The sequence below is a fragment of the Rhinolophus sinicus genome, chromosome 5, assembly GCF_057876585.1.
Source record: "Rhinolophus sinicus isolate RSI-liver-muscle chromosome 5, RSI-T2T, whole genome shotgun sequence".
Classification (NCBI taxonomy): Eukaryota; Metazoa; Chordata; class Mammalia; order Chiroptera; family Rhinolophidae; genus Rhinolophus; species Rhinolophus sinicus.
The window spans coordinates 35056998-35070387 of record NC_142505.1 but is presented as its reverse complement, the minus strand read 5'-3'; the positions used below and the strand labels follow the sequence as shown (position 1 = coordinate 35070387).

Genomic DNA, 13390 nt, shown 5'->3' with positions numbered 1-13390 from the left:
TCCTTGACCAAATGCATCATTTTAAGGTGACAGGCCTTTATTTATTTGGGGGGAGGGGATCAGTTTCTTTATCTGTGAAATGAAGACGATAATACTACCCGCCCCATAGAGTTGCTTTTATTGTGAAGATGAAGTGAGAGAATATATAAACTGCATTGAGTGCAGTGTCCGGCACACAGCAAGTGCTCAAAAAATGGCAGCTTTATTACTATTATTATCTGAGGGCGGGCAAGTGGGGCTCTACCGCCTGAACACTACTTGGGCCTGCAGAGCTCAGCAGGTAGTAGGGCTTATCCTTAACTTCTTGTGGAATTATTTTGTTCTGTTTTTGTCTTCTAGCTAAGTTTGGACAATGTAATGGCAGCCTGCAGGGGACCTGGCCTGGACTGGACCAGGAGCAAAGGCCCCAGGGGCCATAGAGACCTTATGCAGCCCTGGTCAGCATGTTGCTTAGAGCTTACTCTGTTGCAGATGCTATGTATGTTTTCCTGGACAACTGGTTTTTCCCCTCCCTGATCTCTGGAGGCCCTGCCCGCTGAGGTTTCCAGGAAGAGACCCGCACTCTGCTAGGTAGGAGAAGTCCATCTCAGGCTGCCTGAGACAGAAGCCGTGTGGAGCCAGTGCAGCCCAGCTACTCCAGGAGGACGCCCTCGGCCCAAGGAGGCTGCCGAGCTTCGTTCATATTCATCATCACTTGGAGCTGCACCTTTTCTCCAGGCTGTGCTGGGATATGCATCACCATGGAAACGCTGGAGGTGAAATCACTCAAGTGTTGGCAAGCAGAGTTTCTCTCTGGAGCTTGGGAAAATGGAGCGCAGGCTCACCGTGTCACAGAAAGGAAAGATGTCCTGAAAACAACCCGAATACTCTCAATTCCATTTGGGGACTTCCCCTTTAAATAAAAGCTGAACAATAAAAATGAAAGAGAAATGTTTTCACACTCTAGATCAGCTACCCCAGAGAGTACACTTGGAATGGATATGCCAATCCTTTCTAGCTTTCCTAATCTGCTACATCTTGTAGAGTGGATAACACATTCTGTCTGGAAACAAATGGGGTGAAATCTTGGAGTTGATATTTTAAATTGTTGAAGGTGGAGCCCAGGACAGTGAACTCTTCTGCCTATTGACCATTTCAGGTCCTTTGCCTGATGTTGGGGCCCAGGACATATTTTCTAAATGAGGATCTGATAGGCTTCTCCTGGTAACAAGGTCATTGAGGATGTGTTTGCTCACTTGGTGGACGGGGAGGAGAGTCGGAGATAGCTGAACCCATACCTGCTTACAGGCCACCCTGCCCCCAGACTCATGAGGGCTCTACGCCAGCTCCTGGGAGCTGATTTAGGCAGTGAGAGACTACTCAACTCTGGTTTCCCGGAGGGGAGCAGGGAAGAAGAAGCAGGGTGTGGGGAAAGTGTGGGTAGTGCCGGGGAGCTGGTGGGACACTAGGCTAGCTCCAAGGACACTTTGGTGAGCTGGGGGATCTAAGCACGCCCATGACTTGGAGAAGGCCATGGGTGTGGCCTGCTTGAATTCTAGCTTAGTCTCAGAGTTACGTGATCCTTTCTTGTGTTGTTTTCCTCCATTGGGTGAAAAGAACACTGATACTAATTCCTCTCCCTCATCAAGGGCAGTTTTGAACATGTTGTGTAAAAGCTTGAGATCATTCATTCACTCAGTCAACAAGTGTTCACTGGGTGCCTGTCATGCTGGGGCCTGAGGATACAACCTTTTTGGACATAGTTATGGACCAGGATGACAGGATGAATATATGGTCAGAGATAAAGATACTTTTCTAAGCTAAAGATCAGTGCTTTCAACAAATGACTCTATTGTGACAGTTATAACTTTTCTGTTTTTATTAAGGACTTTGATTACTATTTTAAACATAGAGAGACAGGCAGGCAGGCACACATACACACACACACACACACACACACACACACACACACACACACCCCAGTTGGCTTGTCCTTGAAACTAAGATCAGCATTTCGTTTTGCTAGGTGAGAACAGATAGGTCAATTGAAACGCATCTAATCTATTCCATTCTGTGCTGTTAAGGTTGCCCTTTAACTTCTGAGTGCCTCAGTTACTCCATATTAAATTTCAGTCAGAACAATTAGAATACTCAATATGTCAGAGGTCCTACCATAGGAAGAGCTAAGGTTTGGAGATGTTGGCATGTGGGGCAGAGACACGTCTCCTGGTATCTGATTCAGGGCTGCCTGTGGCACACCTCCAGGGGACATCATTTACGTAGATTATATTGTGGGTGGTGCTTCTGGAGCTGTGCAACTAGACAGCCCTGGTGCAGGTGGCTCTGAAGGGTGGTGTTTGCAGGCAAGTAGGGACTAAACTCTAGGAGGCAGGTGGGAGGAGAAGAGGTGCTTCAAGCAGTATAGGAGGTTCTGAATGAGTCAGTGCCAGTGGGGCGAATGGTATGCTGTTGAGATGGCAGAATGGCATTGCCAGATGTTAAAGTGGGGTGCACAGTGATGGTGGATCGGAGCCACTAGGAAGAATGAGCAAGAAGAACTCATGGAGATAAGATCAGTTCCTTTGGGAGGCTTAGAAAAGCACCAAAATAGAGGTCTGAGCTGCTCTCATTTTGTAGTTGGGGCTATTGGTCTAAAAGCCTTGGGAACAAACTTGTAAAATGGCCATATGTATGATTCATTATTTACTGGGGCCCGGGGTCATATGGACTTTATGTTTCCTATGTAGTTCTCAGGAGGATTGTTTTAGAAAAGGAACACTTGTTTCCTTATTGAGGGCCTCAGGGAGAGAGTTGCAAAACTGTGAAAGGACCAGAAATAATGTTGCAACCTATACCTCTGCTGAGCCGCCTGGCTTCTCTCTACATCTAGCAGAGACTGATAAACGTTCAGCCAAACTATTTACTCTTTCCTGGGCCCACACCTGGACTAAATTTCCCAGCCTCCCTTGCAGTTAGGTGTAACCATGTGACAGAGTTTCTGCAAAGGGATTGTGAGCTAACGTTACTTTGATTTATTATCTAATGCCGCTAGGGCAAAAACCCAACAGAACTATTGTTCTGTTATAACCAAAATCTGCTTTCTAGTCCTGTCCCATCTTATTCCCGACTGGAATTCCCAATCTTCTCTTTGCAGCAACAGTTTGCTCCATAGTTTTATTCCATCCTCTGTTGCCATGTTTCCAGGAGTTCTCCAAGCCACTCCCCAGTTCTAACTTTGTTCCTTTAATGGACATGTTTCCTGAACGTCAGCTCTAATCCAACCATCTCCACGTACTGGCCTGTGATCATGAACACATTCTATCTCTGAACCCCAACCTCCCTGCCAGCAGCATGGAGATGCAGGCACTTTATAGGATTGCCGTAAGTGTGGAAGGAGATTCTGTGCTTGAAGCACCCAACGTTGCGTCTGGCTCCCTCTCACAAATCATGATTTCTGTTGTGTTTGACATTGTGATTTCAGACGTTGCTCCGTCCTGATTAGTGGTTCTGAATGTATTTGAGATTGTTTCAAATCCCATGGCCCTTGGGTCTGAACTGCAGCTGATATCCAACTGACACCAGTGCAGGGGACCACTGCTTTCTGTGACTTGGGTAACATATTCATACACCTTTCCACTTATTTGCAGACCTGTCAAGTCATTGGTCATGGAGCTTGTTCTCAGCTGGACCCTCCAAACATCAGGTTAGTAGCATTGTACTAACTTACTAGGTTCACTGAATGTGTCACTCTTTGTTCTAGTTCTTGACATCTCAGGGCACCTCCCACAACACTGTCAGCTGGTTTGGGGAGCCCGGCACATTCTAAAGGATCTTTGAAGGAATTCCATAGAATAATTATTTTTAACCTTTTTTGGATCACATATCTTTTGGAGGATTTGATGAAAGTTCTGGATCTTCTCTCTTGAAAAATATCCAGACACACATAGACAGTGTTTTGTGTACTATTTGGGAGGTTTCCAAGGAGAGTCAGCCCTTGGCTGGCAAGGTTGGATTGGGAGCTGTGGACTCTTCCAGAAGATGGAGCTCCAAGTAGTCGCCCCTCCCCCGTGGCCTCAGCAAAGTGAGAACGATCCAAGCACTTTTCTCATCAAGCTCAAATCAACTCTGTGAAACCTCCAAGGGGCCCTCTATTTGCCCTCAGTCATCTTGGTCTGAACAATCCTACAGGTTCTTAATGTTAATTGGTGTCATCGGGGATCTGCCAGTGTTACGTGGAATTGAATTGGTTCTTTGGAGGAAAGTGAGTCATCATCTAGGAGAGTAGGCTGCAAGGCAGGAATGCACAGAGAGAAAGGAAAATGGCTGCACGCGTAAAAGATCAAGTGAGCCTTATCGCCTCCCAGACTGCAACCTGAGAGGAGCCCGCTTTTGCTGATGGGGCTTAAAAGAGGTTTTCAGGAGCACAGAGACAAAGGATACCTCCTCTTCCTCCTCCCTGTCTTTGTTTCTCTCCTTCCTTTTCTGTATGTGGAACCACATTCAGTGGAGGGGGAAGGGGACGGGCCATCCGCTTTACTGTCAGAGCTGATCACTGCTGACCTTATCAAAACACAGAATCAATATGCTCTCCTCCCAGCAGCCCAGAAAAATCACAAGGAGTTTGAACTGAAGCAATTTGAAGAGCAGAACCATCAAAAACAGAAGACAAGCAAGTAAACTGTTGGGTCTCTCTGAGTTCCTCCCATGCCCTTCTTCTGAGTTAGGTAAGATCTGTAGCCTCACTAGGATTCAGACATAGGATGGGTTCCTGATGAGGGAGAAATTCTGTGTAGCCTCTGTTAGTCAGCTCTCCTCGCTGGCTGGGCCTCTGGGCTCAGAGTTCCACCTGCATTGAGAGGGAGGCTTGTGGCACTGGGATCTTAGCCCTCCCCAGGGCCTTTCAGTAGGCTCTTGGGAAGGCCCTCTTCCAGCCTGGCCGTGGAGCAATGACTCTAGCTGTACCCTTGGAAAAGCCAAGCTGTGTCGCTCATTTAGTGCTAAGGGTCCTTTACAATGTTCCCACGTCTCTCCTCCCTCTAGTTTCTTTGCTCCTCTTTATCTGTGCTCTAGACGTGTTTTCTATTCCTTTTTGCTTTTGACTCTGTCTCTCTCTCTTTTTTCTTTTTAAGAGGGAGAAGACTGGAAAGAAAGAATGGAGGAGAGAACCATTGTGGATGGAAGGGAAAGAGAATTAGATGAGGTCACTCAGTGCCTGGAAGTAGTGCCCGCCTTCTGTGACAGGTTTTAGATTGGGGTGAGCGGACCGAGACCCTCCAGAACATTAGTGAATTGCAGTGAGACCTGGACTTCTCTTGGCCATGTGTTCCATCCCTTCTCTGGCCTTTCCAGTCTTTCTGACAACAAACGAATGTCTTGAGTATATTCCCTCAAGAAATCAACTCCTTAAACATATCTCAATCTTCTATTTCTGGTCATTTCTGCCATCTCAGAGCTCATAGCAGTTGGAGCCAGTGTGGGTTAGGTGCCCAGAGTTGGCAGAAACATCAGGCTTTACTATACTATATATACAGTCCTATAATTGCCCATTCAATCTTTCTCTGTCACCTGGCACTGAGCTTCCTAAGTGTAGTGACTAGTTTACTTCATCCTTGTGTCCCCAGAGCCTATTGCAGGAGACTGCACAGAGCAGAATCAGGGGCTGACATCTGTGCTCATCAGGGAGGCAGGCCTATCTTGACGGAGGTCCACATTGATCCCACATAGAGGCATCACGGTCAGCCCTTCTGTAGCCTCAGAGCTTCATTGTTGAGCAAAAACACAGACTGCAGAGCTGGCCATGTAACCAGCCTCCCTACAGGTATGCACTGTCATGCCTTTGCATGCTTAGTGCCCTCTGCCTAGAATGCCTCTTACTCAGTCAGAATTAATTGCTCTCTTTTCTGAGTTCCCAAAGGACTTTGTATTCAAGTATTTTATAGTACTGATCACATTGTACTTTACTGGTTGTTTGCATGGCTGTCTCCTCCTATATAGGCATTCATCTATCCCACAAATACTTGTCAAGCATCTTTACCAGGTGTGGGGATACGTGAACCCCGCAAAGGCAGGGCTCTGGCCGTCGTGGAGCCAAGTGGGAGGATGAAAGCCTAGACAATGCCACACACAGAGTAGGCTCACATCAAATGTTCATTGAATGGAATGGAGGGGTGGTATTCAGAAAGGCCAGGCAGGAAAGGGGACCAGAAACAGGAGACAGAGGTACATTTAAGAGAGTTGTTGTTTATTGTTATCATTCAGAGAACCTGGAACTAGGAATGGACAAAAGTGAGCAGAAACAAGAAAGTCTTGTGGGCTGAGATGGGCTAGGGCAGGGGTCCAGCAGGTGAGGCTGTTGCAAGGAGAGCATTAATGAGGAGCGTGCCATCTGTGGGGCTCATCCAAAGGTGTGGCTGCAAGTGTTCTGCCAGCTGTTTATACCTGCCATCACTGGGACAGATGCAGGTCTGAGGATGCTGGGAGAGGGGAAATGGTTATCAGGAGCGTGCGCAAGGAGCAGTGGTGGCAGGTGCGTCCTGGTGCCAACTTTATTAATTGAGGGGAGTGTAATGCATCTGGTTTGTTTTTAATCACATGGATAAATGGAGGGAAACCATCTCTGAGCAAACAATAAAACAGCAAGAATGAAGCAACGTAGGTTTGCATTCTCCCCCATAGTGAAAGAGAAAGTGAGGTAGGGTGGATGGGAGTAGCACCTTGGACCTCACCAACATGCAGAGCCTCTGCCCATGGGTGGGCAGAGGGAGCAGTGCTGGAGTGAAGCTTCCAGTTCCTTGTGGAGCTTAACACGCCCCAGTGGCAGACGAGGCCGCCAGCCTGCCAGCTGTCAGAGTTTCCCGTCAGAACAGCCAGGAGCCAGCCCCTTTGGAGCAGAGGAGCACTGGTGCCTGACCTTTCTTCCCAGAGAAGCCCTTCCTCCCACACAACTGGGCTTCCCACATCGGGGCATCCTGGGAAATTCCCCATGCCCCAGAACCTCATCAACCCACGGGCAGGGAGCAGAAACGAATATGGCAGCACCAGCTACAGATGGCCACAGCTTCTATATAAGCATTTCATTAGTTTGGAACCTGGGGAAAACATGGTTCAAGTTATCAGGAAAAATAAATGAGTGAGGAGAGCCTAAGATTTTAAATCCTGCTAGTTATGTTCAGCACGTCCATAGAAATAAGCAGAGCTCTCTCTTTTAAAGGGGGCGACTGTTAATTAGCCGCGGCACCCATTTGAACCCTTTGTCTGGTTATAACGTGGTTATACCGTGCTGGGGAAGAGGCATATGCTTCCACATATCCTTTTTATGCCTAGTCCTGTCATGCTGAAATTGGCTCCCTCACTCTCTAACTGTGCTTTATGTAGAAGCTGGACAGGAAAAGTGTTACGTGTGTTTATACTTGCTGCCCACCCCTGGAAGGCCAATTCTTCCTCATTTCTCCTTCCTGAGGTCGGTGCTCAATCCCCATTGGAGTGGACACCCTATTCCATTTCCATTTCCACAAGCTGTGTGTTCTGTACTCATTTTCTTTCCTGACTGAGTAATGCCTGGGAGTGCTTTCCGTGTCCTCTGCCTAACCCCCGATGGCTTGCAGCAAGTTCTTCATCTTCCTATGGGGCTAGTAAGAGTCCTGCTGCCCATCCCCCCGAGACCAGGCATCTTGTCTCCTCTCATCTCCTCTGACAGGCTTGTCCTGCCCAGGGAGGGTCCTGGACTGTGGCTCAGGAAGCCTCCTGAATGCCACTGTCATGAGACATTTTAGCGGGTGACAGGGGATGTGTGGGACACTTGAGACCTGGGTTTGAGACCCAGCTGCAGAAACGATAACCTTGCTGATCTGCAGTTTCCTCATCTGCAGGATGGTGACCAGAGAGTCTACTGTCGGGGGGAGTAGGGGGTGATTGCTGCAGAGCTCCTGGCCATCTTCTGACCTGCTTCTTTGGGTGTTCATCAGATTGGGCTTACATTAGGGGTAGACCAAGTGACCTGAAAAAAACCTTGAAGACAGTCAAAGAGCCTCTTATTTTCAGGCAGGTTCTGGGTACAAATGTTCCTGGTTTCTGAGTACATCTGGTTGGTTTGGATTTTCTGAGATGCTCTTAGACGGACCTCACAGAATCCTCAGTATCATAGCTACTACTTTTTAAAAAAAGATTTTTTATTAAAAATATAGCTAGCATACAATATTATATTACTTTCAGGTGTACACAACACTTATTCAACATTTATATACCTAAAAAAGTGATCACCATGATAAGTCCAGCAACCATCTAACACTGTACCATGTTATCACAATATTATTGACTATATTCCCTATGCTGTACATTACATCCCTATGACTTATTTGTTTTATACCTGGAAATTTGGACCACTTATTGCTCTTCACCGTCCCCCCTTTAAAATTTTTCTGTTACAGTTGACATTCAACATTATTTTGTATTAATTTCAGGTGAATAGCATGAGGTTAGATATTTATATAATTTAAGAAGTGACCCCCTGACTAGTCTAGTACCCACCTGTCACTATACATAATTATTACCATATTATTGATTATATTCTTTATGCTTTACTTTACATCCCCATGACTATTTTGTAACTACCAATTTGTACTTAATCCCTTTACCTTTTCAACCTGCTCTGCCCCCCCTTCTCATCTATCACCATGTCTGGCACCTTATCTAGTTATTACAGTATTGTTGACTATAATCCTTATGCTATACCCTACATCCATGACTACTTTGTATTTCTTAATCCCTTCCCCCTTTTCACCTACTACCCCAAACCCCTCCCATCTGGCAATCATCAAAATGTTCCCTGAACTATGAGTCTGTTTCTGTTTTGTCTGTTTATTTTGTTCTTTAGATGCCACATATAAGTGAAATCACATTGCATCTGTCTTTCACTTTCTGACACTCCATTCAGCACAATTCCCTCCAGGTCCATCCATTGCTGCTGCAGATGACAAGAACTCATTCCCTTCCCTGACCAAGCAATATTCCGCTGTATATATGTACCACCTCCTCTTTATCCATTGTTCTATTGATGAATACCCAGGCTGCCTCCACATCTTGGCCATGTAAACAATGCTGCAGTGAACATATGGATGCACACATCCCCTCGAAGTAGCATTTTGGGTTTCTTTGGATAAATATCAGGAAGTGGGATTACTGGATCCTTTTTTGTCTCTTGTTGTAGCCTTTGTTTTAGAGTCTATTTTGTCTGGTATAAGTATTGATACTCCAGCTTTTTATTTGTTTTTTTTTTGTTTCCATTTTCATGATATAACTTTTTACATCCCTTTACTTTCAGTCTGTGTGTGTCTTTCAATCTGAAGTGAATCTCTTGTAGGCAGCATATGTAAGGGTTTTGTTTACTTATCCATTCAGCCACCATATGTTTTTGATTGGAGCACTTAATCCACTTACATTGAAAGCAATTGTTGATAGATATGTAGTTATTGCCATTTTATAATTCATATTTTTTATCTTTTTTTTCCATCTTAAAGAAGTCCCTCTAATATTTCATGGATACTGGTTTGGTGGTGAGGAACTCCTTTAGCTTTCCCTTGCCTGGGAAGCTTTTTATCTGTCCTTCAATTTTGAATGATAGCCTTGCTGGATAGAGTAGTTTTGATTGTAGGTTCTTGCTTTTCAGGACGTTGACCTATTTTGTGCCAATGCCTTCTGGCCTGCAAAGTTTCTGTTGAGAAATCAGCTGACAGTTTTATGGGAGCTCCCTTGTAAGTTACTAGTTGCCTTTCTCTTCCTGCTTTTAGGATTCTGTGTCTTCAACCATTGCCATTCTAATAATTATAATGTCTTGGTGTGTGCCAGTTTGGGTTCATCTTGTTTTGGGACTCTGTGCTTTCTGGGGCTTGTATGTCTATTTCCTTCACAAGGTTAGGAAAGTTTTCAGTCATTGTTACTTCAAATAGATTCTCAGTCCCTTGCTTTTTCTTCTCCCTCTGGTATCCCGATGCTGTGAATGTTGTTATACTTGATGTTGTCCTGGAGGTCTCTTAAACTATCCTCATTTTTTTCTTTTTTATTCTTTTTTCTTTTTGCTGTTCCAATTGGGTGTTTTCTGCTACCTTGTCTTCCAAACTGCTGATTCAGTCCTCTGCTTCATCTAGTCTGCTGGTGATTCCCTCCAGTGCATTCTTCACTTCAGTTATTGTATTCTTCACTTCAGACATTTAAAAAAATGTTTTCTATGCCCTTTTTTATGCTTGCTATCTCTTTGTTGAAGTTCTCACTAAGTTCCTGGAGCATCCTTACAATTTGTTTTGAACTCTATACCTGGTAGGTTGCTTGCCGCCATTTCATTTAGTTCTTTTTCTGGAGTTTTCTCCTGTTCTCTCATTTAGGACATATTTATTTGTTTCCTTATTTTGGTTACCTCTCTGTGTTTGTTTCTATGTTTTAGGTATGGCTGTTATGTCTCCCAGTCTTGCTGGGTGGCTTTATGCAGTAGGGGGTCCTGTGGGACCAGTGGCACAGTCTCCCTGGTCACCTGCTCCAGGTACTCCAGGAGTGTCCCTTGTGTAGATTGTGTGTGCCTTTCTGTTATAGTTCAGCCTTGACTGCTATTGACATGTCAGGGGTGGTATTGACCCTCAGGCTGATTGGCTGTGGAATTTGGCCATGTCCATAGCTTATGGGCTGCTATGTGGGGGGCTTACCCCATGGAGTAGGATTTGCTCCAGCAGGCTCTGGTGCCTGTTGAGACCACCCTTTGGGTGTACTGCTTGTGGGGCTAATTGGGCGGTGATCTGCTGGGGTCTGAAGCCAACCTCCAAATATGTTGGTTCCAGGGCCTATTGACAGGGACTCCAGTGCAGGGCCAGGCCAGCCACTGTTCGTGACTGGCTGGGGTAGGAGCTACAAAGCAATCCACAGTTGGTCACTGCCTGTGCTGTACCTAGAGGTGTGTGGGAGATGTCACGCTGCAAACGGAGGAGGCTCCCACCAGTACCGGCTCTGTGGTAGCTCCACAAAAAGCCAGGATACTCTGAGGTCTGCTGCCACCTTCTGGCTGCCTTAAGGTTCAGCTGCTGATAAATCCTCCTGCAGTAAGCAAGTTGGGTGAGTCAGGGTCTCAATGAGTCAGCAGGGTGGAGCAGCAGAAATCACCACGCCAATCAGATTCAGATTTGGCCTGTGGGGGCGGGTTCAACATAGGAAACACAGTGCCTGCCTGCTAGCTGTATGGGAAGAGGACCCCAAACATGGAAAATTGGGACTGTCCCTTCAGTCCTCTACCTGAATTTACACAACTCAGTCTCTCCCCATATGTTTCCGACACCCCCAGAGTCACCGACTTTCCGCCAGAGCTCAGGGTAAGTGCCTGCAAAGTGCCTGCATGGGCCCTTTAAAGGGATATCTGGGTTTCCCACAGCCTTCCATCCCACCGGGATGGTCACAATCTCCAGTTTTTCACAGCCAGAAGTTGTGGGGGCTCCTCTTTCTGGCACCAATACTCCGGCTGGGGAACCTGGTGTGGTGATAAGGGTTCCCTCTCTTCTTTATGGGGAAGCTCTGTGGATGAGTTCTCTCTCCTGATTTTCATTCACCACAGGTGGGTATGGGACCAGCCTGTTTTGCGTCTCTACCCCTCCTACCAGTCTCGATGTGGCTTCTTCTTTATGTCTCTAATTATAAGACTTCTGTGCAGCTAGACTTCCAATGGTTCTCCAGGCTCTATAATTGAGTTGTAATTTTGATGTGTTCACGGGATGAGGCAAGCACAGCATTTATCTACTCCACCATGTTGGATCTCACAGTTACTGCTTTTTAAACACCTACTGACGTGTAAGCTCTGATCTAGTGGTTTGTGCTCTTCACATCATTTAATCTTTATCATATCTCTTTGAGGTAGATATTACTATTTCCACTTGGATAAGGAAACTGAGGTTAATAATGGTCCAAGATCTCACATGTGATAAGTGTGAGAGCTAGGTTTTAATTTGTCTGTTGACTTCCAATTCTATATTTCCATTATGTATTGCTGTCCCTGGAGAATTATAAGAAACCAAGCTGAGCAATTCCCTAGAGCAGTGGTGTTCATTAGAAAGTTTTCTGCAATGATGGAATAGTCCTATTCTGCTTTGTCAATACAATAACCATTAGCCACTTAAAATAGGACTACTGTGCAGAACTGAGTTTTAAATTTTATTTAATTTTAATTTATCTAAATAGCTCAGGTGGGTGGTGGTTACTGTATTGGACAGTGCAGTGCTAGAGCCTCCATTCTGCTAATGCAAGTCCTCAAGGAGACCCCAGGAACTGATAATCACTGGCCCCCACTCAAGCTCCTTTTATCCCACCCCTGCATATGGAGCCATATTTAGTGGCTACTTTCCATAGTTCTGTAGCAAATTGTATGTGAGATGTTGCCTTCTGCTCATAGCGATGTGGCCAAGGCTCTGGGGGCTTTAGTTGAACAAAAGATTGGACGGTTCTTCATCTTGTAGTTTCTTTTCCCAGCTCCATTTTAACTTCTGGTTTCTGATAGTCAGTCTAAGGTCTCCAGTTTCCCGGCTCTATCTGTTCTTCTTCCTCCTCCACAGACTTCACTTTGTTTCTTGTCCACCAGGAAGTTTAGACATTCACTCCTGAACAGTGAGGCATTGGGGACTGTGCCTTAGTCCTGAGGCTGTAATTGGTGATCTATTAGCCCTCTAGAAGTAGCTGTTACTTGGGTACATAGGCTCTTTTCACATTCTTGGCAGTTTGGGCATCATATTTTTTCTTTCTCTTCAAAAAAAAAAAAAAAAATATATATATATATATACACACACACACACACACATACACATATACATATATAACTATATGTATATGTGTGTATATATATATATATATATATATATATATATATATTTTTTTTTTTTTTTTTTTTTCTGATTATAAAAGTAGTGCATGTTGATTATAGAAAACATAAAAAAATAGAGGAAAAGACTGGGAACAATACTAGTATGTAGACATTATCACTTTTATAATTTGAGATTTTCCCTTCCAGATACATGTATTTTTAATATAAGGAAAATACCATGTTTAACCTCAATTTTTATTTACCAATAGATCATGAATATTGTAATCACATATACTTCAAAAATATGGTTTTAAGCAGGTGTAAAGTATTTTCTTTTGTGAATATATTATAGCTTATTTAGCCAATCTCTCACTGGGATGTTTAGGTTATTCACAATGTTTTGCTATCATAGATAAAACTAATGTGCTCTCACATCTGATTCAGATAATTCTTTATATATATCTGTAATCAGTTCACTAGAGCAGATTCCTAAAATGCATTTGAGAGGCCAAAGGACCTACCTGTTTGAAAGCTCTCCTTGCGTGTTGCCGAAATTACTTCCAGGAAGGTTTTTCAACTTTTATTTCC

General features: G+C 44.8%; 1 long non-coding RNA gene across 11 annotated transcripts in view; it reads left to right on the top strand.

Moving 5' to 3' along the window:
• Positions 1–2322, top strand: part of LOC109456036 (uncharacterized) — a 132632-nt gene extending 130310 nt beyond the window's left edge. For 6 of the 11 annotated variants that reach the window (XR_012489674.2, XR_012489673.2, XR_012489670.2 and 3 more), the window contains one exon: positions 340–2312. This is a non-coding gene — a long non-coding RNA (uncharacterized LOC109456036). Of the gene's footprint in view, positions 1–339 lie in introns of all 11 variants that reach the window. The other 5 variants (XR_016021291.1, XR_012489677.2, XR_016021293.1 and 2 more) reach the window with 3 other exon arrangements.
• The last annotated feature ends 11068 nt before the right edge of the window (positions 2323–13390 follow it).